The 24,595-nt window shown below is 43.1% G+C and overlaps 1 protein-coding gene across 6 annotated transcripts in view; it reads right to left on the reverse strand.

Annotated features, from left to right (window-relative positions):
- Positions 1-24,595, reverse strand: part of BACH2 (BTB domain and CNC homolog 2) — a 188,173-nt gene that overhangs the window by 89,513 nt on the left and 74,065 nt on the right. For 2 of the 6 annotated variants that reach the window (XM_048296917.1, XM_048296921.1), the window contains exon 3: positions 13,249-13,353. The gene's annotated coding sequence lies outside the window, so the exon portion shown is untranslated. Of the gene's footprint in view, positions 1-9,462; positions 9,664-13,248; positions 13,354-20,052; positions 20,172-23,932; positions 24,053-24,595 lie in introns of all 6 variants that reach the window. The other 4 variants (XM_048296923.1, XM_048296922.1, XM_048296919.1 and 1 more) reach the window with 4 other exon arrangements.

The following is a 24,595-nucleotide window of genomic DNA, read 5'->3' on the forward strand; positions in this document are numbered from 1 at the left end:
AGGTACACACCTACCCTAAGCCTGTGAAAACTGATAGGGCTGAAAGTGGGCAAGTGCTGCATCTCCCATGAAAGACCTGCCTCTTAGCTTCTCTGTCTCCACCCCTTTCTCCAGGGGAAAGTCAAAAGACCCGAAATTGTTTTGTGGGTAACCTTCAGTGGTTGTTAAAAATACAAAAAGAGAAAGGCAGAATGGTGATGGGAAAGAGCTTCAAAAATGTGTTCCCTCTTGGGTGAACTCAGGTCTGTTTAACAAGAAAAGCCAGAGAGGCCACGCACAGTAATGTTGAGAAAAAGGAAATGGTGCTTCATTTTAGCCAGTCATAAATCTTACCAGTGAGTCTCTAACGGCAAACCGGCGAGCAGGGGAATTTTTATACAGATAATTAGTTGTGAGCTAATATCAGGTTTACTGTGCTGTACACTCTGTGTGTGCAACATGTTCTCAACCTGCAAAAACCCACACGAGGCTCTGGCTGCCTTGCTGCCGCTGACTTTGCCAGAAGGCGTGCAGCTGAAACTCCCAGAAACCCTTAGGAAAAAGAGGTGAAGATGGAAATGGATATTTCTGCTCCACAGAAATCTTGTCTGTAGCCCAGAAATATTCTTTTGATGGGGAAAAATGCACCATGTTTAAAAAACCACACCCCTCTGCTACAGGGGAGATGGACCAACAGGACACCTTGTGCCACCATTAGCACTCTCGTCTTCTGGGATACAGACACCATTCACAGATCCTGTAGAGCAGGCAGATGGGTCAGGAAAAAAGGTTTATCCATTGAAGTGAGTAACAAAACGTGGTGGAGGTAATTTATCAGCCAGAAAGAACCAGCTGTGAAGATGCCTCACAAGAACCAAAGTCAACGGGACATTCCCTCCGCCTGTGCTGGGAGCAAGACAGCCCATCCGCCAGTGCTTGTTCCTCGACATTTTGCTCTATTTCAGAGACAGCAAGAGACTTGCACTAGTGACTGACATAAGCGAGGACTCCACCACATCTAATAGTCAGACCGCACTTCCAGTCTAAGAGAAGCCACTTTTCAGTTTCTAGATGAGAGGGAGTCCAGGAGACACATGGCAGCAGCACGCCGGGTATGCTAGGTGCCAGCAAGCATCCTAGCACTTGGGAAGCTACTTTAGAAGAGACCAATTTGGTCTAGATGAGGGGGTCTGGAAGCCTTCATCCCCAAAAGATGCCCAAGCTAGGAAATGGCCCGGAGAGGCCAGACAACTTTCAAAGAGACAGCTCGATAAGAAAAGAGAGCCCACCCCAGCTGCACAAGGAGCTTTGAGGCTACTGGTCCTCACAGGCTACCTTGGTGCTCCCTACCTGCTTTCTGCCTGTCCTCTATTTTCTTTTTCAGCCCCAACCTAGTGCAACAGGACAGATACACCCATTGCTCGACCACACTCCTCTGCTAGCCCAAAATAGCTGGGGGCAGGTGGGGCTGGGGGAAGACCAGCTTTGTCTGCATGGGGTTAAAGCAGCGGGTCTTTTGTCAAAGGCTCAGTTCGCCTGCTACCGTATGTTAAACTGAAAGACCAATCTGTATCTACTGCGCTGCACTGCAATTATGGGGGTTTTTTAATCATTCAACCTAATGGTACACAGCTGTCACAAGAATCTTTGAACACATCACTGGCTCTCTTTGATCTGATTAACCAGATAAGGAACCACAGCCAAACGATATGAAAGGATGAGTCCAAATTTCAAACTCTCAGCCGAGCAAAGAATTTCATTCAAAGGAATGTGCAAAATGAGGAGGGAGGAGGCTCACAATGCAAATGAAGGTTTTATTTACTACTGATGTAAGAAGGTGAAATACTCTCCATTGTGTGGTTTAAGAATCAATGGACCCCAGCCTCAAAGTGGTGCAGATAGGTGTTACATCTGCTACACTAATCTGTGTGGATGCCAATATTTGTGTTATCCTTTTTCCAGACTGGAAATGAGGGGCTTTCTTCCACAGGGATGGCTTTTTATACTGAAGAAGCCTCCCTGTGATACTGAAGAGCTCCAAGGGCACGTCCCTCACATACCCAAACTGCTTCTGTTCAGCATGTTTCTTCAGATGGCATAGTATTTATTTTTTTTAAATTCAAGACAGCTTTGTTTATTTGCTTTTATTTCTAGCATAATGTTTACTATTCCAATCAGAACATTCTGTAATCTCATCTAAATGTTTTATTATTAATTGCTGCACCCCACACCCCGCCCTTAATAATTATCCTCGGGAGAGGTAAACATTTCAACATGACTTACTCTAGTTAAAGCCATGAATATGCATTATTTATTTATTTAGGTAAACAGTAATTAAGAAAAAATCACCAAACCGCCTTCTCTTTGAAATGAGCTCTACTTTACCAGCCTTGCCGTGGGAATTGCAAGTCTCTTAAACACATCTATTACTTTGTCCTCCTCCACCATGATTTACAATGATGGGCCTCAGACCACACTACAGCTGCCAGGAAAGCAGTCAGTCCTTACGCTGTCTGAGGCTGGGTGACAAGTCCAAAGCATCCAGACTCAGTCTCAAGGATAAGCAAGAGGTACCAAGATGTCAGCAGAGAAGAAAGGTGCAGGATGAGGAAAAGAATATTGCTATCTATCACTCAATACACTGATTTTTAAGTTTTTTCTCAGCAAGACAACCACTACTGACTTGAAAATGTTCATGACCCCCTTCTGCCCTCTCCCTATAGACAGAGGGCTATGTCCTGACAGAGGAGCTTGTGACCACTGAAGCTCCCCATGCTAAGCTGGGGAGCAGCCAGCCCCAAACCAAGGAGTTTTTGGTGCCAGAACAGTCAGATAGCCCCATGTGCCACATATATATACACAGCTTATGCACTGGGTAATAAGCAGCTGAGTGACTCCACTCAATTCCCCTGGTCTTCTTCCTCAGTATTACATTAACTCAAATATTACAACATCCCATCCTGCCTTATACTTCCACCACAAGCCATGACAGAATATGGCAGCACCACAGACAATGAAGACACTAACAGGGCACCCAATTCTTTAAACCAAAAAATTAAGACACACCAAGATAGTCCTGACATGGCAGATCATCCAGCCTAAGGATCGCACCAGCACTACAAGAGAGGAATCGAAATGTGTCCTAAAGACAAAGGGATTTTCACAGGTCTAAAACTGTTAGGTAAATAGATAAAACTGTGGTTGGGGCTTTGTTTCAGTTTTCAAAGCTAATTTCCGGCCACTGTTCAGAGAAATGCTTTGCATTTCCATTTCTGACTCACCTGCTTTAACAAGCGCACTCGCTGGAATTACTAAGCATGGGATCTCATGAAAACATTTCGCTTTCTGAATCAAAGTGCTTTTTTTACCGATGTGAACTTATCTATAAAGTTTACCTTGGTAACAACACTGGTGATGTGCAGGTACGAGTGCACAGTGCGATGGGTCAGAGGACCCTTCTCCCACTGGGCATCCCATCAAGGTACAGGAATGCCTCCCAAATTCTGCCCAGCCACTCGGAGCACGCTGACACCAGTGTCTCACATCCCCATCACAAAGTGATATGCGCTCCCAGAGACACATTCAAACAGCAGGTATCAATGAAAAGCATTCCTGAAAAGAACCTGTTATGAAACCGAAAATCGGAGATTGCCGCAGCGCTGTGCCCAAGTTGAGTCATCAGTTCCCTTTACAGCCTAATAATTGACACTGCCTTGATCAGAATGACTGATCTGAATGTTGCTTTGTGTTTGTGTGTTTTTGTTGGTTTTTCTTCTTTTTAATTAGAAAAAAAAGAAAAATTCTTATGTAAACAAGCCGTCTGTCACCTTGCAGGAGTATTTGTATTCTTCAGATCATGGGAAACATCTGTCAGAACCAGATTTTGCTCTCCTCAGTCAACTTGATACAGTCTTAATCAGACTGTACTACAAAGAAACTAAAAACTGGTCTTGTTACAGAAAAAATTCGCTACCAACTCTCAGTGGAAGCACTGATTTTATTGCGCTTTTTTGGGATTAAATGCTGCAAAGATTATTAAAAGAGTTCCCTCCTTCCCCTGCGGGATCTCTCCCCCAAAGGAAATCCTGGGAATTTACATGCTGCTTTTCTCCTCTCTTTGTGCACTTTTCCAAAATTAACTACCTTCCAGGAAGAGATAGCTAGGAGAAGAATCAAGGTAAAGTGAAACTTCAGAGCATGCCGATTTCCCACCTTTTGACATGGGTACTTGGATAACGGAGTGATTCCCCTTCTGATGCTTTCAACAAATAAACGCTCCCACGCGTCTGCATCCCGCAGGTCACACCTCCCCAAAATGATTCATTAAGTATTTTCACATCTTCTACATAGGGAAAGATCAAGTAAGGCTGCAACTGCCTCTAGCGGTGTTTTCTGAAGAAAAGGTGACACAAAATAGGGTGGCTGCTACTACCAGGATAAGGGTGATGTTAGACTGCCATGCTGCGAGTCTTCTGCCAGGGAATCTGCCCTGGAATAGCAAAGTCATTACAATGAAAGAAAAAAGAAGCCAATTCGAGAAACAATGTGAGATTATAACAGAGAGAGCAGGCTATTCCATTAGCAAGTAAATGAAGAGGAGATGACTGTAGCAGTGGGGATCCTGCAACACGCATATATCAAACCAGGAGTCCCGTGGAAAGGAAATATATATGGACAAACAGATTCTTGCTAGATGTTTCAGAGATGTTTATTCCTCCAGCCGCATGGCCGGAGCTCTGCCGAGGAACTGTTCCAGTCACGGGACCAAGGGTCCTTCTGCCCGCGCAGGGAACACAAACCAACCAACGGGAACGAGGCTGAGCAGGGGCAGGGAAGCCCCGTGTCTGTGCCCTCAGGGCCCCTCTCCCAGGGCTACACGGCAGGGGAGGGACCCCAACAGATGACTGTGGCAGGAGGACCAGGATCAGTGGGTACCAGGCAGGTGTCTGAGCTGGGACTGTATGCAGAGCCCTATTAAATGGACCAATAATTTATAGATTGAGGGGATAGTACCAGAAACATTCAATAGTGTATGCATGGTCTTAATTAGAAGTACGCCCCTGGAGGGGTGAGAAATTAATGGCTATGTCTGTATTAGCTTTTACCCTTAGACCTAAACCATTCCACTGGAACTGTGTTGCTGATATGATGCCCAATTTTTGTATTTTATCTGGCAGTAACTCCAGCCTGGTGCTGCAGACTGAGCACCCACCAGAAGCTGGAGTACATCACCAGCACAGCTGGAGGCACAACTCTCAACTTGTATCAGTAACTCATGGATTACACATCATGCCACTAATTCTTAAATACAAGGCATGAGATAGGAGAACCTTGGTATACTTTGGAGAAGGTGGAGGACGACCCATCTAAGCACTGTGTACTGAGAGTAATACAACAGCAGATTTTAAAACAAGAAGACAGACAAAATCCAAAGCTGTGCAGGAGGAGAAAAGCTAAAACAAATGGCATAAAAGAGGAAAAGGAAATGATCTACTGGCTGAAGAAGACATTAGATTTTATTTTCCTTAACTGTGGCAGATAGCTGGACATGAAACTAGTATAAGACATATCTGCAAAATACTGTACTCTTTTGAATGGAGTGGAACTGTTCTTGAAAGTCTTGCTTTAAAAAAATCTTCATGCATGCAATTTTTTTGAAATAAGAAATTACTGCAGAAACAATCCTATGACAATACTAAACAAGATGGAATTTCAACTGTAGTTTAGATATAATGTCCAGAAATCATATGGATTTAGCCCTGCTCAGCACAGAATCCAAGGAGTATCATCAACCTTGCAACATCTTGGGGAATCTTGCATTTTTCTGAAAAACACTTTTACCAGCTTCAGCTATTTTAGAGAGAAATGGACTGCCACATTCCCAAAATGTGAGGTGAAACACTATTTTGGCCAGATTTGAGAAGAGACTGGACCTAGTTAGCACTGGTTTCATCTACCTGACCTAAGATAACGCATGTTTTTGACTGTGACTTTCATAAACTCTTCCAAGTTTCATTTTATTATTCCAAGGTACGAGGGTGGCAATATAAAGACAGAGGAAGCAGAAAAAAACTGGATAGGAATTAAAAGCACTTTTCACTGTCGAGCCAGCAAGTGTAAGAATTGTATTTGGCTTCATGAGAGCACTGCCAACACTAACAAACCATTTGCTGTCTGCTGCTGCATACCAGCAGGTAATGTGCACAAGCTTACATTAGTATTTTGATGCATGCAAAGTGGACAAATTTTGAAGTGCCCCCTGCATTTGCTTCTTAGTTAATTTTGCACCAACTCTTGAATGTCCCAATGAAAAAAATAAAGGCGTGGGAAACAAAGAGAAACAGGGTTTATCACCTCATAAAGGTAACCAAAACAGCAAAGACTATTTCAATGTCTATCTAGTTCTCCCTGACAGTTCAACTCCAACTGAAAACTTAGATATGACATGAATTTCTTCTTCAGTTTCCTGTCACCTGAAAACAGAAGTTTAATATCAGTATTATCACCATCCCAGTTAACTATCACCTAAAGAAGTAGTAAGAACCAGCAATCATTAGGCCACAAGCAAAGCCAACTCCATAACAGAAAAAAAAAAAAAAAATTCTTATCAATCTCTCTTCTCTGCTCTCAAAATGTGACAGCAGCAGCTTCAGGGACATCCTGCATGGTCCATTCTCACCACTTGTTCCTGTAGAAAAGATGTTCTCTGCACTCAGTAATTATAGCTTAACATTGTCAGGTGAAAAGAGCTGCTTTCTACAGTTCACATGGCTTTCGGAGGTGGGGTTTTTTTTGTTTTGTTTTTAGCTTGTATGACAAAACCTACCTGTTCTGCCATTATTATCTTGTTTTATTACTCCCTGTAGTCCTGGCATCTGTTTAAAATGATGTAAAAAGTAGGCAGTTGCACAGAGAATGATTAGTACAGCACGTGCTGCAGCAAGCAATGTTACATATTTTATTGCTCATGAAGTCAGTGTACTGGAACTGGCCAAATGTGTTACTTCGGTCTGAAAGTACACTTTTCCTTTTCTGCTTGCACCAGGATAATTAATAACTGGAAGAAATAATAGTGAAAGTAAGCATGGTGTTAGGTAAGCACTAATGACACAAGCTTATGTTTGGATCAAGGATTGTTGTTTGGGATGTCTCTCTACAAGAGAACAACAAAGTTTGCACCTCATGTTTGTCACAAGGACACTTGCCACACCGTCTGCTCAGCCATCATCCCAAATTACTCGCTACCTGTGCCAGTGTCCTCATCCCACTTAAAAGTGCTTTTCCCTGAACCTCTGCAAGTGAAAAATTAAATCTAATGCTTCCCCATTTGTTCAGTGGCTGATGAAAACCTCATTAATGAATACTTGGGCAAAAAGGCTCTCTACAATTGCAGCACACCGTCATAAAGCCAATGCACGATGGCCAGCAAATGTTTCCCAGTAGCAATTGGCTTTACACAGCTTCTTACTTGGTAAATAGTGACAGGAAATACTGAAAAGATATTTGTTTTCCTGTATTTATTTCTACACCGGGTGAGGCAAGACAAAAGGATGTTTAGGCACTGAACTGATTTCAGGCCTCGTCCTCTGTGAATGACTTGGCCTGCAATGTTATAGGGCTTTTAATCTCACATACCTCATGGATCCTATTATCATCACCATCATAATGAAACCAGACATCGCTTACTTCCCGTTCCCCCAGCCTGCCTTAGGCTGGGCACATAGAAATGAGAGCATCACTCACACAGAGCTGACTGAAGAAGGCCACCCATCATTTCACCTGCTTGGCTTCACCTCCCCGTGCCAAACAGTGCCACCTCAAGCTGCTCCTGCCAGTGGGCAGGTCAAGGAACAGCGTAACCCAAACCATAAGGATCAGAAGACATCCAGCTCACCTTGTTCATGGGAAAGGCAGAAAGCAATCCCCAGGTGTTTCTATAATTCCTGTTGCTCTCAGCACAATTAGATTTTATTGAACTGTAATCCTAGGTAAGTGTATTGAATCTTACAGCTGAAGCCAATTACACTGTGTTAAATAGCCTTCCTGATTTGCAAGACGAAGAACACTTCTCTATAAAACTAAATTAGCTCAATAACTCATTATTTGTAGCTTGGGCAAAGGGCTGAAACAGCACTGGACAACTAAGCAGCTGCTGCATTTTCAGGCACTAATCCTTTAGAGCTGTAAGCAGACTGAATTCCCAGTTTGTTGGGGAAAGGGACAAGCACTGCAGGCAGAGAGGCGACATCCAATGTCAACAGCACTACATCTCAAACCGTCCCTGTTTCCTCATGGCAAAGGACTCTGAGCTGACCAGCCTCAGAGGGAACGAGACATTGCTTTTCCTGTACTGAGAAGTCCTCACACTTAGAGGTTTAACTCCCAACCCAAAGGAGATAAAAGGGCACATCAAAAGGCATGTGACTTGTCATTTCTGATTCCTTACTCAGAATTAGCATCAGCACCAAGTGAGAATATATAAAAATCCCTTAAATGAGTATTTCTGCTTATTAGGGATTGAGTGGAGGAGCAGAGGGGCTGAAGGCCAGTGGTGGTGATGGGCTATGTGGACATCTTTAGCAGCCACACCTTGGCAGGAGTCCATGAGTGTGGCATTCCACTGCCTCGCACCACCTTCCTCAGCTGCTAGGGTCACTTTTGGTGCCCCTCCAACCAGCCTCAAGCACTCTTTGGTTTCTTTCTTACACACAACCGTGTTTACGTGTTAGGAGATCTCCACGTAAGTTGGGAGACGACAGAAGCTGTGTTTCTGATCCCATTGGGTTGTGCCAGGTGCACGTATTGAGCAGACAGGAGTGACTCAAAGCCATAAGCAGACAGACTGAGCAGAGAAAGGTGAGAGACAGGGAATATTCCAAATGCCTGCTGCTGCACTGGGGCAGCCAAACTCCACAAAAAAATAGGCCTGAAAGACTTGGAAAGAAAAAAAATCAACCCTTTTGAGATCTAGAAATAATTTCCTTTACTCCTTAACACAAAAATGCAAGCAGCATGGGTGACTATCCCCTGTGAGGAAGCACACCTATCTCGCTCTGGTCTCCAGGGTGGCTCTTCCCATCGCAACATACATGTCCTTCAGCAACATCAGTAGTCTTTGTGCTCACAATGAACGTGAGGAAGATAATCTCCACTGCACAAATGAGGAAGTCAGTCATGGGGCAAATGAAGGAGGTTGCCTGAGAACACACAGGAAACCTGTGACTGAGGCAGGGAACTGAACCCAGACCATGAGTTCCAGTTGGGTGCCCAGTCCAAGCTGGGTGGCTGACAGACCACCTCTTCTTATGGGGCTTTGAAATTGAAGTTTGGTGGGTTTTATAATGAACATTTTCTTTTTTTTTCATTTGTCTAGTCACTACGTTTCATTACACTCACACTTCTGCTTTGTGAAGGCTTTTTATCCTGCTTCTTTTCTGTTTTGGCTTAAAAAACCAACACAGCTGAACATCAAATAGAATTTACCCTTGACGGTTTGGTCTTCTGCCCTACCAACATCGTCCTCTCCCTAGTGCTCAGTGTTGTGTCCTTTGTGCACCCTGTGGCTGCCTGTGGCTTCACCAAAACACACCAGTGATATTTAGAAGGAGATGTCTTACTCGTAGCTTCACAGACTTACAGCAACTGCTTATGCGAACTGCAGTGCTGTGAGGCAGCAGAGCAGACCTGGTGGGAAAACCAGAGAAAAGAGATGCACAAAAAAGGTCAGTTCCAAAGTGAGTGTTCTGACGCTGCTATGCATCATGTCAGTGTGAGCAATCATCTGAAGAACAGCTACCAGTAAGCCACAGTGTCAGACTGCATAGGATGTTTTACTGGCTTGGCTAATGAATCACTGGGAAAATGTGAGCCATGTGCTCACTGCCAGGGCAGTTGCCACAGCGGGTGAAAACAATGTCTCTTTCACTATCATCATGACCTGTGGTTTAATTGATAGTTTAAAATGTTTTAAGATCTTTCTGTGTAAGGCACATAATATGCACTTCCAAGACAAAATTCTTTGGTATTATACTATTTGCAAGGAGGTGCAACGAATCACACCACTATTTCATGAAATAATTCACACTGGCTGAATCCCTCACAGAATGTCTCAAGATCTTGAAAAGGAAAAAATAACTAATTTCCACCTGTGTAATAACAGTGGGAAAGAAAAAGATTTCACATTTTTGTGAGAAAATGTTGCAAAACCACAGACTTTTGAAAGTGCCCAATATGGTATTTTCAGCTTATCTGGATGAAGCCCAAACTATCCACAGCTAACCAAGGTGCATCAGAAGATTGTAATCATTCCACTCCCACCACAGGCTTTTTGTCCCACTGTGCATCCAAGGCTGTCAAGCCCTACAAAATAACATAGGACTTTCATGCTTAAAGCAGCCGAACAGCTGCAAAAATAACTCTGTAAAAATATTGAATAGTTGGTCCCACTCAGCAGCTGGAAAAACAATTACTGACTGAAAAATTCAGTGTTTGATATTACTTAATAGTTGGGGAAAAACTATTTGTGAATCATAATTAACGTTTATTTAACTATTTAAAAGCATGCATCTACTGTTTGAGGCTTCACAGAGAGCAAATATGTGGCCTTCTGGCATCATTAAACAGACTAATACAGTTGAAATGGAAGGACATGAGGCAGAAAACCACACTGGAATAGTGAATCCTTCAAGGAACTGGTGTAACTGTGATTGCCTCAGTAGTGTGCACACTACAACACCAGGTTTGAACCAAATCAGTAGCAACTACCCTGGGGTAAATTAAATGAATGCACAACTCTAGCTCCTGGTGCCAGAGCAATGCAAACATCATGATATAAACTGGATGAAAATCCATCACTAACAGTGACAGAGAAAACATTCCCCTTCAAACTGCCTCAGGGGTTGATGGGCAACTCTGTGGTGGCATCAGCCAAGGGCCAAGTGACAGAGGGGCTTCCTGCGAACAACTGCTGCAGAGCCCTGCAAGAAAGGACCAGAAGTGCTCATCACCCCCAGAGGAGCCAGGGGCCTGCTTCCCATGCTGAAAGTGTGGCCAGCGGGACTAAGGCAGCAATCATCCACCTGTATTCTGTACTGGTGAGGCCACACCTCAAATCCTGTGTTCAGTTTTGGGCCCCTCACTACGAGAAAGACACTGAGGTGCTGGAACATGTCCAGAGAAGGGCAATCACACTGGTGAGAGGTCTGGAGCACAAGTCTGATGAGGAGCAGCTGAGGGAGCTGGGTTTGTTTAGCCTGGAGAAAAGAGGGTTCAGGGAGGACCTTACCACTTTCTACAACTGCCTGAAAGGAGGCTGTAGCCAGGTGGGAGTCAGCCTCCTCTCCCAAGTGACAAGATCAGAGGCAGCAGCCTCAAGTTGCTCCAGGAGAGATTTATATTGGACACTAGGAAAAATTTCTTCACAGAAAGGATTGTCAAGCATTGAACAGGCTGCCCAGGGAAGTGGTTGGGTCCCCATCCCTGGAGGTATTTAAAAGCCACGTAGATATGGCACTTAGGGACATGGCTTAGTGGTGGACTTGCCAGTGCTGGGCTAGCAGTTGGATTTGATGGTCTTGAAGGTACTTTCCAACCTAAACAACTGTGCTTGTATGATTCTTAGTGATTTTATGGTTCCATGAAAGCAACAGTGGCTTAGGTCAGGATGTAAGTTACACAAGCAGATGAAACATTTACAGGCATTATGCTGAAAACAAACATTATGCCTTGTTTTAAACTTCTAATTGGAAAACTGCTTGAATTCGGACTTTTCGAAGTCCTAATTTCCCCCAAACAATTCCCTCACTTGTTCTCTGCACATATGACATGGCTGAAATGTCCCATCACTGACAGCAACCAGTCCTTTCTTCATCTCATTCAACTTCACCCATGCAGAATTGGGCTGAGCCCCTCATGGGTCCAGCAGGCATGAAGCAAGGACAAAAGAGCAGTTACTGTATCTGGCAGATAACTGCAAGCAGGGCCGAGCCAAAGATTCCTGTCCAGCACAACCTCACCTAGAGAGTGACCCAGGTGTGCCAGTTCACTGTACAGAGTAAAGATTCACAAAAAAGAAACCTATGGCAAAAAACTGACTTGGCCGCTGTGTTTGAAGGACTTGGCGACAGGTTTAGCATAAGTATATATATATTTTATACATAGTATATGTATGCAAATGTCACCTGTAGGGAATATTCTGTAAGGTGCTGAGGAATGTGAGCAGCCTGTATAAATAAATGTGCTTAACTAAGTGATTTGGACTCTAAGTCACCAACTCTCCCACCACTGCTCTCTCAAGTGACCATGGTATCAGAGGCCATTTCAAGGGAAATGCACTTATGTCATACAATACTTCTCATATCATACTTCTCATAACCAGCAGCAGCAGGAAAATGAAGGCAATATAAAAAAAAATAAAAGTTATAAAATTTCAGGAGACAAACATCCCTGAATGGATTATGCTTTCAAAACAAACTGCATAAATAGCATAATAAGGTTTTTTTGGTGTACATCTCAAAGTTTTCTAGGATGATATTATTTGTTCTAAATGTAAACACATTCTCAACGCCATATGCAATGCAATTGGCTTGCAACCTGAAATAGGGCCCTTTTCATTGAGACTCACTCATCACTAGGATGATCTCAATTTATCACTGTGGGTCCCCTTCAATTCAGGATGTTCTGTGATTCCATGATCACAGAAACAGATGCAGCTGACCAAATTCACCTCCATTCACAGCCTGCTGAGGTTTCCTAGCTATATCCCCTGCATGGTCAAAGGGACAAAGCAATGCTCTTTTTGGATCAGACAGGGCAACTATTCATGGACCATTTCAAACTGAGTTAGGCCAGACCACAGGTTACGAAAATCTCCACACAGCATTTGCTCTAGCAAGGCTACACCAGCATAGCTAAAATGCTGAAGTGCAGGCTGGGATGAACACTCAAAAAACATGTATGCCATAGAGCTAATGACAAAACAGACCAATATGTACTCGGTCAGATTTCTTTCTAGGCTTCTATGTAGCTGCCTGTTCTCAGAAGTGTTCAGGTAGTATGCTGGGGAGTTCTAGAGCAATGCAGCAAAAAGCCTTGAAAGGACCTTAGCTTTATGCTATGCACAGATACGGGGGTGCTTGAGTTCCCACATGCATTGCTAGTCTTACTAGATGTTAGAGTAAAAATGTGAAGTTAAAAGAAACAACCAAAACATCTCAAAACCACCCCAAACCTGAAGAAACCACTTGATGATGCTTTTGTAAAAACACTTACTTACAATGCAGTCCTGGAAGTGATTTCCAAGCAAGCCAACTGCTGCTCTAGTTTACTGGATGGTGTGGCTCAGCTCTTTCATACAGGCAGCACTTACAGTTGTATCTAGAAAAGGAAATATAACCAAAATTCTTTATGAGCAAATACACAAGTAAAGTCATCTTTCTCTTTAAAACTATGACCAGGTTAAAACTAGCTTTAGCAGGTCTCAATAGCTCTTGTGCCTAGCTTCACATGTGCTGCCTGCTCACAGGAACAAGCCCCAAGGTGCAGCCAAAGCCACCCTACAGTATGTAAGCCAAGAGCGACTGTGCCTGAGGAAAAAACCCCACACCGAGTGCATCAAAGCAGCAAACAAATGCTCCCAGCTGTTTTTCTCATCTAGTTCTACTTAAAACATTTGCAGGAAATGCAAGATGAATTAGTGCCAAAAAAATGTAGGTGATTTCAGTAAGGCCAGGAATTCCAGGCACCAACCTCTATTTTCTCTCTCTTGAGTGGGTGTTCACTTGTAAATTGTAGACATGTTAGCAATTCAACGACTGAGCGAATTAACATTCAACTTAACAGTCATTGTTAGGTTGGGAGGTTATTACTGCTTGTTCTGCTAAAGTGACAAGCTAAAATAGGTTTGTATCTGAAAAGTTGTTTTCTACAATACATATTCCCTGTCTTTTCGTACCAAATAATTTTCTTCCATCATGTCAACTCCTATTGTATGCACCACCACTGCCAGCTCCACCACAGCAGATGGGATAGGCAAGGAGAAACAGCAAGGGGACAGGTGAGGAGGAGAGAGCACTCAGCCCCCCCCATTTCTCTTTGGGCTGCCATATTAATTTTTTCCCAGGCATTTTATGTGGTTGATTCAAGATTTCTCAGCAAAAGAGCATACTTGCATTTGCAGGATATTCTGCTTTTAAAGCAAGCAAGCAAAGGCAAAACCCAAGAGCAAAGAGAGGGCTCTACTTCACCAAGTCATGAGCCTGAGAAAGCTGGTTGTTATCAGGCACTCTTTGGGGCACAGAATTGAGAGTTGTGATTTCCCAGCCTTGCAGGTGATTATTATTAATGGAAAAAATAAGTTTTCAAGGTTCAGTCAACATACCACCACATGTTTAATTTTTGCAGACTCAGATCCATTTTGTACTAGTAAACGAGCTTGCATCCTTTCCTCTGTGCTTTTTTTTTCTTTATTTTTTTATTTTAGGGTAGCTCACAAGCTGCTGACAACTCACACTGTACTAGGAGCTGTTCACACTGCACAAAGTGTTTACCACTCACAAGTGATGCTAAAAATTAATTTACAGTACCGCTACAGCAAGCTTTGACAAATTGTCATGTGTTGACACAGTCATAAGTTGTTGGTTAAAAAAAGTAACACTTCCCTCTTCTGCCACTTCATGTTTGAGATGGGCACATTATGCAAAGTTTGAGGGTTTGTAAGCTTCACAAATGTTTGGGCTTCACAAAACAAGCTTGGTTGTGAAAGTTTTTTCTCTTACAGTTAGGCATGTGTTTATTGCCAAAAAGACTCTAGTAAGAAAAAAAAATCCTTTCCCATCTACCAAGATCTGTGTGTTGTGCAAAACTAGAATAAAAGGCTGTAAAATAAATAACCTTGCACTATACTTGTTCTAGATAAGATCACAGCAGTGACAAATAGCCTGGATCAACTCCTCAGAGCTGCAAACACCACCCTCCTGTTGTAGAAAGGAAGGAAGAAAAATATAGCTACGAGTAAGAGTTTTAATTGTTCTCAGCTGTCACACAATGTTATCTTAAGTGAACGCATTTATTTCTCGATTCTCATATATAGCTCTATATGGAAAAGAAAGAACTCCAGCTGTGGCATTCATCAGACAAGGTTCAAATTGATTTCTGTGTACTCAAGATAGTAGGTGTTAGTCAGCACTCATGCCCACCAGTGGCAGCTCTTAAATTTTAACTCCTTCTCCTCAGGGCAGGACAAATAAACTATCTAGTTTACACTCTGGAATCAGTAATGGACAAAACAGTGCTGCCAGCTGACATGAGCAGTGTTTTGGTGGTGATGCAAACTTGAAACATTAACCCCAAACTAGCCTAAATCCAGGGAAAGAAACAAAGCCAAGCAAAATGAGCACTCACAGCACCTGCCAAATGGGCTTCACGAGGAGCATGTAAAAGCCACTGCTTTACATTGTGCACCAGTGACCTGGACAGCCAGTGCTCCAGTAGCTCTCCCTAGGATGACCAAATCTCAGAGCACAGACCACACAAGAAAGCAGAATAAATTCATTCCAAAAATTAGCTTGGCAATACAAGGAATTAATTTTCTCTTTTTTCCCCACTCCTTAACACCTGTACAAAGTAGAGATGCTTTGAGTGCTTCCAAAGTCCTGAGGAGAGGCAACGTTTTACCTTTGTAGAACTCACCCTATGCCTGCATCAGTGCAAGAATGACCCACCTAATTTCTCTACAAAAGTCACAACATGTTACTTCAAGCAAAAAGAGCTCCTGCAAAACATTAGGGAGGGATGAAATTTCATACAGACTCTTCACTTGCTCCCACTTTACACACCCTGTATAGAATTTCAACATCTGAGATGCTACTCTGATATACTCTCAGACAGATCTAAGGAAAGCAAAGGACATTTATATCATTATAGTCAGGATGGACATTGCCTTGTGCTGTTGACTGAAATTATATCATCCATGCTTAATTAGCATAGATCACTGTACATTCAGAAAAGCACTAAAGTGGCAACTCCTACTTTCCTCCCCCAAGTAACAAAAACTTATAAATATTTTCAGTGCATCATATGAAATGCATTATTTCACTAGACGCAGTTTAAGAGTCAGCAGGGTTGGAATAAAGATGATTCAACTATTAATTCAAAAACTTCAGCTGTTGAGTTAGCTAGAAGGCAAAACCAATTCTACTCCACCTTGGAAGAAAACAAATAAAATCTTAAGTTTTACTGTAAGTTATCTCAACTGCCAAAGCACGATTTCTCCTGTACCTTTTTACTTCTTTGCTGTATAGAAGGGAACAAACAACTTAAATTCCTGAAGTTCTAACTTTGGGATGGAAAAAGCCCAAGATATCCAAGTCACTAATCTAGTTAAGAATACTATGAGGGAAAAAGTGGGACCTGGGGTTTTCTGAAGTGTTTTTTAGTTGTTTTTGTTTGTTTGGGGGATTTTTTTTTATTTTGAGACAAAGTATCTGTTCACTTTTCGCAAGTTTTATCCTGATGGATTCAACTTGTGAGTGTGAAGAAACCACCCCCAAGCAGAAGGGCCATTCTTGCCAAAGTCCCTTGTGTGAGTTTGAGCTTGCTCTACCCAACACAGGGCCAATGCAGCAAGGTTCAGCATTGGGGAAATGCAGACCCAGGATCTCCCGTGGCCTCTGCATCACACCTCTCCACTCTGCCCTTCAGTTTCATCATAGGGAGGAAGGCAGAGTCTTGGCTGATCCCACAGCCACACTCCCTCACACTGCTATCTGCAGGGCATCAGAACAAAGCCATAGAGGTGACATTCATCCCAGGCAAGCCGTCACCAGGATTTCAAAAGCAAAAGGGAACATACAAAGGTGTCCTGATCCTTGATGATGCATGCACACAACTGAAGGGGTAAATTGATGTATTGAATAGTTATACCAAGTATGCACTGGGTAGTCACTGCTTGCATGGGATGCAGACCGTGAAACAAATTCCCCCGGCTAGAAATTAAAAAGAAAAGGAGGATTGCAGCTTCCTTATTCCATGGGGAGTGCTTTTCCAACCACTGAGACAGGACACTAGCCCAAAGGCAAGTGACACCTGTGAGTGCCTACACCATGGGCAATCTTCCTGTCCCAGTTCTACGCCTGTCTTCACTTTGCTGCAAAGGCCATGTCACCTCTGTTACACAGAGCTCTGCCACCTACGAGCAGTGGGGAAGCAGCTTAACTGCCCAACCTGGCAGGACCTCCTGTGAGCATTTGGGGGTGGGAGGAAACTTACCAGCTCCCCACTTTTGTGTGTGTGGGCACTTTAAAAGTGGTTCCAGTTCTTAAACCTTAAGAGATGCTCAAATTGCCTTGAACTGAAAGGATTTCAGTATTGGAATACTGGAGGTCATTAAAAGATGTATAGATATGGTGCTTAGGGACATGGTTTCAGGGTGGACTTGGCAGTCTTGGGTTAATGGTTGGACTCGATGATCTTAGAAGTCTAAAGTTGCTGTTTCCTTCCTGACTCCCTACCCCCAGTGCAGGAGGGAGCAAAGGGAAGCAGTATCTCTGCAAGCATGAAACACTGGGAAAAAGCATTAGATCTTTGTCTTCACCTGGAGCACACCTTGCACTTCCAGCCCTTTCAAGCAGAGGAAACCTGGTGGCCCCATGGACCCATCACCCAGGGCTCCATAGCAGGGGGAGGGACCCCAACACCTGGTGGCCCCATGGAGAGTATAATGACTTGAAAGCCAGCATCTGTGTCCCACTTTGTTGCTCCAGCAGAAAGGAAGCGCTAAGATCCCTCAGGAGGCAGTTCGGGAACTGCCTGCCCCACACAAAGTGCACTCACACACACGTACATGGGCACTCCTCTCCTTTGCCTTTTATTTTTTTTAACTGTATACACTAGTATATTTTTCACTACTCTCTTAGCATGACATCCATTGCATGGTATGTAACAATCAATGCCAACATTATGTCTATAGCATTAGCACAGAAACATGTAATTCATTGAAACAGGACTTTCTTCTTCCCCAGCTTCTCATAGCTGATTTTGTTATATAAATCCATATGACTTCTTGCTTGATTTGCATCTATTCAGATCAAATCTTTACTAAACCCAGAAGCATTTTGTTTTTAACAAATATATTCCCATCCTTCCAAATCAAATCTCTACTTCTAGCTGAGACAATGTCATCAAACTCTTACTGTAGTGTACTACTTCTAAGCAAATGAACTTAAAAATTCAGTTAAATGGCAATGTACAGCTAAAGGGCTCTGAAGGTTTATCTATCACGTGGCAAAAATCATTCTTTGTACAGCATCTGTATATATACCCATAGGATTCTCTAGATGTTTTTGAGCCACCTCAGGCCAGAAGAGTAACTAGGTAATGAAGAAAATCATGTCAAGTTTTATGAGATCCTTAGCAAAATGGTTTAAATTGAACCAGGTTGGCTAATACATCCTGAAATCCTCCTCTATATATTCCACATGGCAGTATCTTGTCTGTGCAACCTGGTTACAAGTCAGAAGGATACAGGTGAAAACCTTGCACGACCTTTTGATCCACAGTGATTTCCACAGGAGAAATCACTGCAGGAAAGGTACAAGCGAAACTAGTTAACTAGTGGTGTTCACTCCACCTTTAATACCTGCTGATAATGACAACTCAATGAAAAGATGAACGTATTCCCATGCCTTCTGAGGCAATTATTCTTTATGGGTTGTTCAAGGAACTACCACCCCATTTATACACACTTTGCTACTTCACCCAAAATTGCAAAACATCCCAGTTTCAGGAGCTGCTGGGCTGCAGTGAAGACGTGTTCAAAGTACTGTCTGTTCAGCAACATGGACACCAACACTGGCAACATAAACATTGAAGAGGCACGTGGGTATATGCAAAAATTTCATTCAGCACAAAGAAAAGCAACACTAGGACAGAAGGATCCGAAATTAATCCAGTTTCTGTCTTCCCACTGACTTCCCTCACTATTGGAAAGACTTTGGTTTGGATTTTAGTCAAGTCTGGTTTACAGTGCCCAACTTCGTGTGTCATAAAAAAACACCGACCCTGCTGGAACGCCTTACTCATTACACAGCCCTGCAAAAATTATTAGCTACGATATAAGGCATTTCCCTTTGGGGACCAGAAAGGGTGAAGAAAGGGGACGGAGAGTGACAGATTGTGGTTTCTAATGCAGCAGCAAAAAAATAAATAAGCAAGAGGAATTCAGGATATAACGTGTTTACATTTGTCAAAACAAGTTTCCTGGAGACATGGAGGGTCCACGCTGCTGAGCTGTCACTTCTGCTTGAAACTGCTGCCTCATGCTATCAGGAGGTCAGCCACTGACCTACTTTCTGATAGGACTGAATTAATTTGCTACTTCTGTACACAAACCTTTTTTGTTTTTTTTTAAAGGAATACTTAACAAACCCAGAAAAAGCTGCCTTTTATCCAACTTGGAGTTTCAACTGGTGCTGTGCAAGGCTATTACATACCCTGGCATGGGGCCCAGTGTGCTTGGGCTGCTTATTCTTTTGGAAAAATCTGTACAGAGTATTTTTAATGAGTTGACGCTGCAAATAACGTCTTTCCTTTTTGAACTCCTACACTACACTAATACCGGTGATTTAACCCCCTACACACAATAAGGGAGGCCAGCACTCGAATAGGCTGTGCTTTGTCTAGGCTGCTCCTGAAATAGATGCCTTCCACTACAAGATTAGCTCCCCAAATAGACAGATGCATGGCGCGATATACTTACAGGATTAAAACATAAAGTTATTAATAGAAACAAGACGAGTAGGTGAAACTTATGAACTAAACACCTACCAATCCAATCATTCCCTGCACAGAGCCAGCTAAGCAGTGCTCACCAGGAGATGATGGTATGCTAGGAGCCCATAAACTAAAAAGCATTCTTCTCAGAAAGGTTTATCAGGCAGAAGTAGCAGCAAAAGAGGTGCCACCTACTTCCCCTCTTTGCTTAATGGCTACCTACATGCACATAGCACTAATGTCCCTACACAAAGCCTTCCATTTAAATAAATCCATGGTGGAGGGTTTCACAGATCTTTCAAATACCTGGACTACCGAAATATGAGAAGTCAGCTCTTGAAATCCTCCTTAACAATGCCATCCGTTGAAAGCTTCACTGCTTGGGTGGGCTCCTCTTCCCAGGTCTCTCGTGGGTAGCAGCACTGCTGTTTGGAAACAGGACAGCCATGTACCAATCCGCTAAAGCAGAGCCATTCTGCTTTAAGGCTCTGGACTAACATTTGGAAGACGAGACCTCTTTAGCAGTTGGTCTCATACACTATGAGATACAGTATGGTCTCATACACTCACCTCACCCTCCATCTGCTAAGCAAAGATAAGGATCTTCTCCAAGTGCTTGGCTTGCTTAGTACCAAAACACTGTGGGTGAGACTCACACTTTCCTTTGCATTTCCTCAGGGTCCAATCTAATAATAGAGGAGGTAGTACTGACTACCGTAATACAAGACGACTATGGGTATCACAACAGATTTATGATCACTCGAGTTCCTGGACTTGATTAGGCTCACGTTGCCAAAGATAACTATGCCAAACCTAGCACTTGCAACTGCAAATGCATTCTTGTCAACCTTTTTAGCTTTCATCTGTGCATATTTACAAGCCCTGGATCTGATGTTCAAATAAATCCAGTAATTCACTCAAACCCACCAGGATTCGAACACATTAGGGAAGTGTCAAGATGTCATTGAGCTTGTTCAGCAGAAAAGAGTGCTTTATAGTTTCAGAAAGAAATAGAAAAGGGAGTTATTTAATGAGATGGTGGCATATTGAAACATGGATAGATAAGTAATTAATAGCTACCTTCTCTAAGTGAAAACTTTTCTGAGTGAAAAATCAGCTTATATGAAAAACTACAAGTCAACTGCTGCCATTTTTGGATGGATAAGAACTGTCATGCATGTTAGCATCTCCATTACCATGAAGGATTTTACTCCTTTAAGCAATTCACAAAGACTTTCACATAGAACAGCATGTGGGAAGCAAGGAACTAACAGAAGGAGACACCAAAGAAATGTTGATATTCGCAACTAGAATTCTAATGAAAAATGTTATCAGGAATACATGAAAACAGGAGAGAACTTCTGCCATGAGAAGCAGAAGCTTTAGTCCCTTAGGATCAAGAGTAACTACATAGTTGTATAGGTGCTATCATTAGTGTACAAAATATTGGCCAAATAGCCTCTTTATGTTGGTATCTCAAAACATTTTCTTATTTCAGAGGTCCAGTATTCAACTAGCAGATCACCTTGTTAAGAACTGTCTTAACCCTGGTGTGAAGGTTTCTTTAGCAAATTTCTATACAGCTTCAAGTGGAACATATGGCACCTTAAAGTAAACAAAACAGGAGAAGGGGAAAAGAGTCATGTTCCAAGAAATAGGAAGTATAAACCTATTAATTAAGCATTTAATTCCTTTTATCCCTCATGTCTGTCTTCACAGGCTCTCTCGGCAATCAACCAATTTTAGGATTCACTGCTGTCATGCCAATCGTGGCAGTACTTCAGCTAAAAAGGCGCTGTCAAACATAATGAAGTTTCCCTTCAGCTTGTTCCCACACTGGTGCTGCGTACAGCACACACGCTGCCTGGCGAGGGGAGGTGGGGGCAAGGCTTGATCTGTCCTAGTTCCCAAAAACTGCAGACCCGTCCTAGGTGGCAATGGCACAACAGAATCACACCAGTGGTTGAGATTATATGCTACAGAAACCACCTCACACCCTCCTATGCAACACACAAATAGCACCCAGTGGTGCATTTTTGTCCAACTTAGAGGTGGACTTGGCAGTGCTGAGCTAAAAATTGGACTTGATGATCTTAAAGGTCTTTTCCAACCTAAACAATTGTATGACTCTTCTCCAACCTGCACATGCCTTGGACTGAGGCATTCTATAAACATGAAAAAATTTCCCAGCATTTCACTATTACAGCTCAGTCTCTCACTTGAACCATGGACACCATCCCCTGTACTTCAGCCAGTGATGCTGCACACAGAGCACAGGGAAGAAGAATATGGCAGAGAGATTCCCCCTTGTGAAGGAGAATATACATGCCTCTGTTTCTAACAGTTTGTTTTCAGCATGGCACTGCGTTCCTGTGGGAACTGGTGTTGGCAGAGATCAAATTGTAGTTCAGGGCTTATAAGGCTTTGAAATCTATGAGGATAGTCACTGACAACGAGCTGTGTGTTTGTAGGTGCTGACTTGGGCAAAGAAGGTACTAGTGATGTCCTGACTATAAACTGCATTTAAAACGCACATTTGGCTGCCTCACCTGAATTATCCCTGCTTTCTGTCTCTAGTAAGCTCTGGCCTGGCAGCTGATGCTCCCAAGCAGCTTGTGGCAGTGGCCATCTGAAGCCAGTGACCCAGGCTACTGGCTCCTGGGGCAGGGACTGTCACCCAGCACACAGCGCAGTGGGGCCCTGACTCGCTCAGCCTCTGGGCATCACAGCAGCATAAATGAGGATAACCTAAATGCCACAGAAGGGCAGCTACTCAGCCCTGCAACAGCAGCACACTTTACAGCAAACACCTCATATCCCAGAGCTTGAAATAGAAATCTCTGTGAAAAAAACTGCACGACGTGAAAGTCTGTATTAAAAACCCAGCAAGCTGCACTGTTTGGCATCTTGTTTTTCCAACCCTTGTGAGAAGTCCAAATAGATCAAATGCAAATCTGTAATACTGCTCTCTGAGTAACAGCTATTTTAAACCAATTTTGGCAGACACTAAGAGTCGTAAGCAGGATGCCAGTTGTATGGTTCCTTGTGTCCTTCTCCCGGATCCAGCCAGCCAGCCAGCAGAGGTGAGGGGACCCTCCTGCTCTGCTAAGGAAGCTCTGACACCTTCACCTTCCTTTCAGCCCAAGTGTGCTGAGTTCCTGCAGAAAGGAGAGCTTGCCTTTGCTGCTCCAAGGATAGAGGAATATCACCAATAAAAATCAGAATTTTCCAAGTTTCAAAAGTTCCCTTTCCACAAAACAACCCTTAAAAAGAGAATAGATAATGAGCTGCAAAACATTTGTTCACAGGCACTCACTTGAGATGACCCACATAATTCACTTGGCCACTTCACATTTCCTAAGTTACAGCAATAAGTAGTATAAAAGCTTTTACAGTCATGCACAGTCATATCCCTTTTTTTGCTTTATGTATAAAAGTGCCTACTGTAGTTTGTCTTTTATCAGCAAAAATTAACATCCCCACATAAATACATGGACTGTGATATCCATTAACAGATACCTGAACATCTAACACTTGCTGCTGATCCTGGTCACTTCCCTGCTCCTCTTTACCTTTCCCAACAGCCTCCTCTGAAATCTCCCAGCATTCACCAGCCTTCCAAGCACCAGCCAACCCAGAAGTGCCACTGGTACACAACTTGCCATTTAGCAGAGTTTCCTTTCCCTGGATCTCCAGGTTGCATAAAGCTCCCATCCCAGACTCCTATCTGGGAATTCATGATGGGGGGTAAGATTATGCCTTGTGACCACACAGCACAAGCTACAGTGCATTAAAGTAAATATAACAAAATATAAGTAAAAATAAGGAAAGGTCTACAATAAGTAAATCCCACTTTTTCAGTGCACACCACAGGAACATACATATCCCACAAAAGGGATTAGGTACTACGTCCATGTTGGATGGAGGGAGGTGGAGAGGTCAAGCCAGAAAACCTGAGAAGTAAAAGCAGAAATATTCAACATAGCGATGGCACTGAAGAAAGAAGGAATTTTTTTTGCACAACTGCAGCAAGGCTTGCAGGGACAGGGGGAAGCAGTGGGGGTGGGAAGGGATGATGTTCAAACAGCAGTGCTGGCAGAGCGTGAGGTCAGTCAAAGGAGGTCATGCCATTTCAGCAGAAAACCCTGCTGGAATTATCCTACTGGGCAAGAATGATCATACTCACGGAAAGACTGCAACGCGCAGTCTTGGTCAAACTAAGTAACCCAGGATTCCAGCTATGGAAAAACAAATCCCAGGAAGCAAGGCCATTCCCAACAAACTGGACACAGACAGACTGCAGCTGCTGAAACACATAAGCGGAGTGACATAATATTAGAACATATTTTTATGCTTACTAGGACAACAACAAACCCAAGTCTGAAGCTGTATTTTGGGCACACTAGCTCAAACTATCTTTAGACAGGAAAAGTGTGTGTGTGTGTACAGATGTTCCAGCAGGCACGGAGACCAGAGAGCTGGAAAAAGCATTTGCTCACTTCCGAACCTTATAAAAATTGTCTGTTGCAAATAAGGGTGGGGATAAATACACCAGGCAATGCTGAAACAAAATAAAAACAAAAACCAGGCAAGAAGCCAGTAGTTGGTCAGGGATTGGTGCGGTATAGTGGCTCCATGCCTTCTCCAACTTTACTTCTCCCAACAGATGTTTCCAGGTGTTATCCCCTCCTGCAGTCCCCCCGCTATGTTTTACTCCTCCTGCCAGCTCCTTCATCCAGCTTTCTATCTATCTCACTTTCACAGCTGCTCTCTTGGAAGCACAATTGAAGCTATAAATTCACATCTGTAATAAAAATAGTTTTTCTAACAGCTATTCTTCTTCCCTATC

Source organism: Corvus hawaiiensis, chromosome 3 (assembly GCF_020740725.1).
Source record: "Corvus hawaiiensis isolate bCorHaw1 chromosome 3, bCorHaw1.pri.cur, whole genome shotgun sequence".
Lineage (NCBI taxonomy): Eukaryota > Metazoa > Chordata > Aves > Passeriformes > Corvidae > Corvus > Corvus hawaiiensis.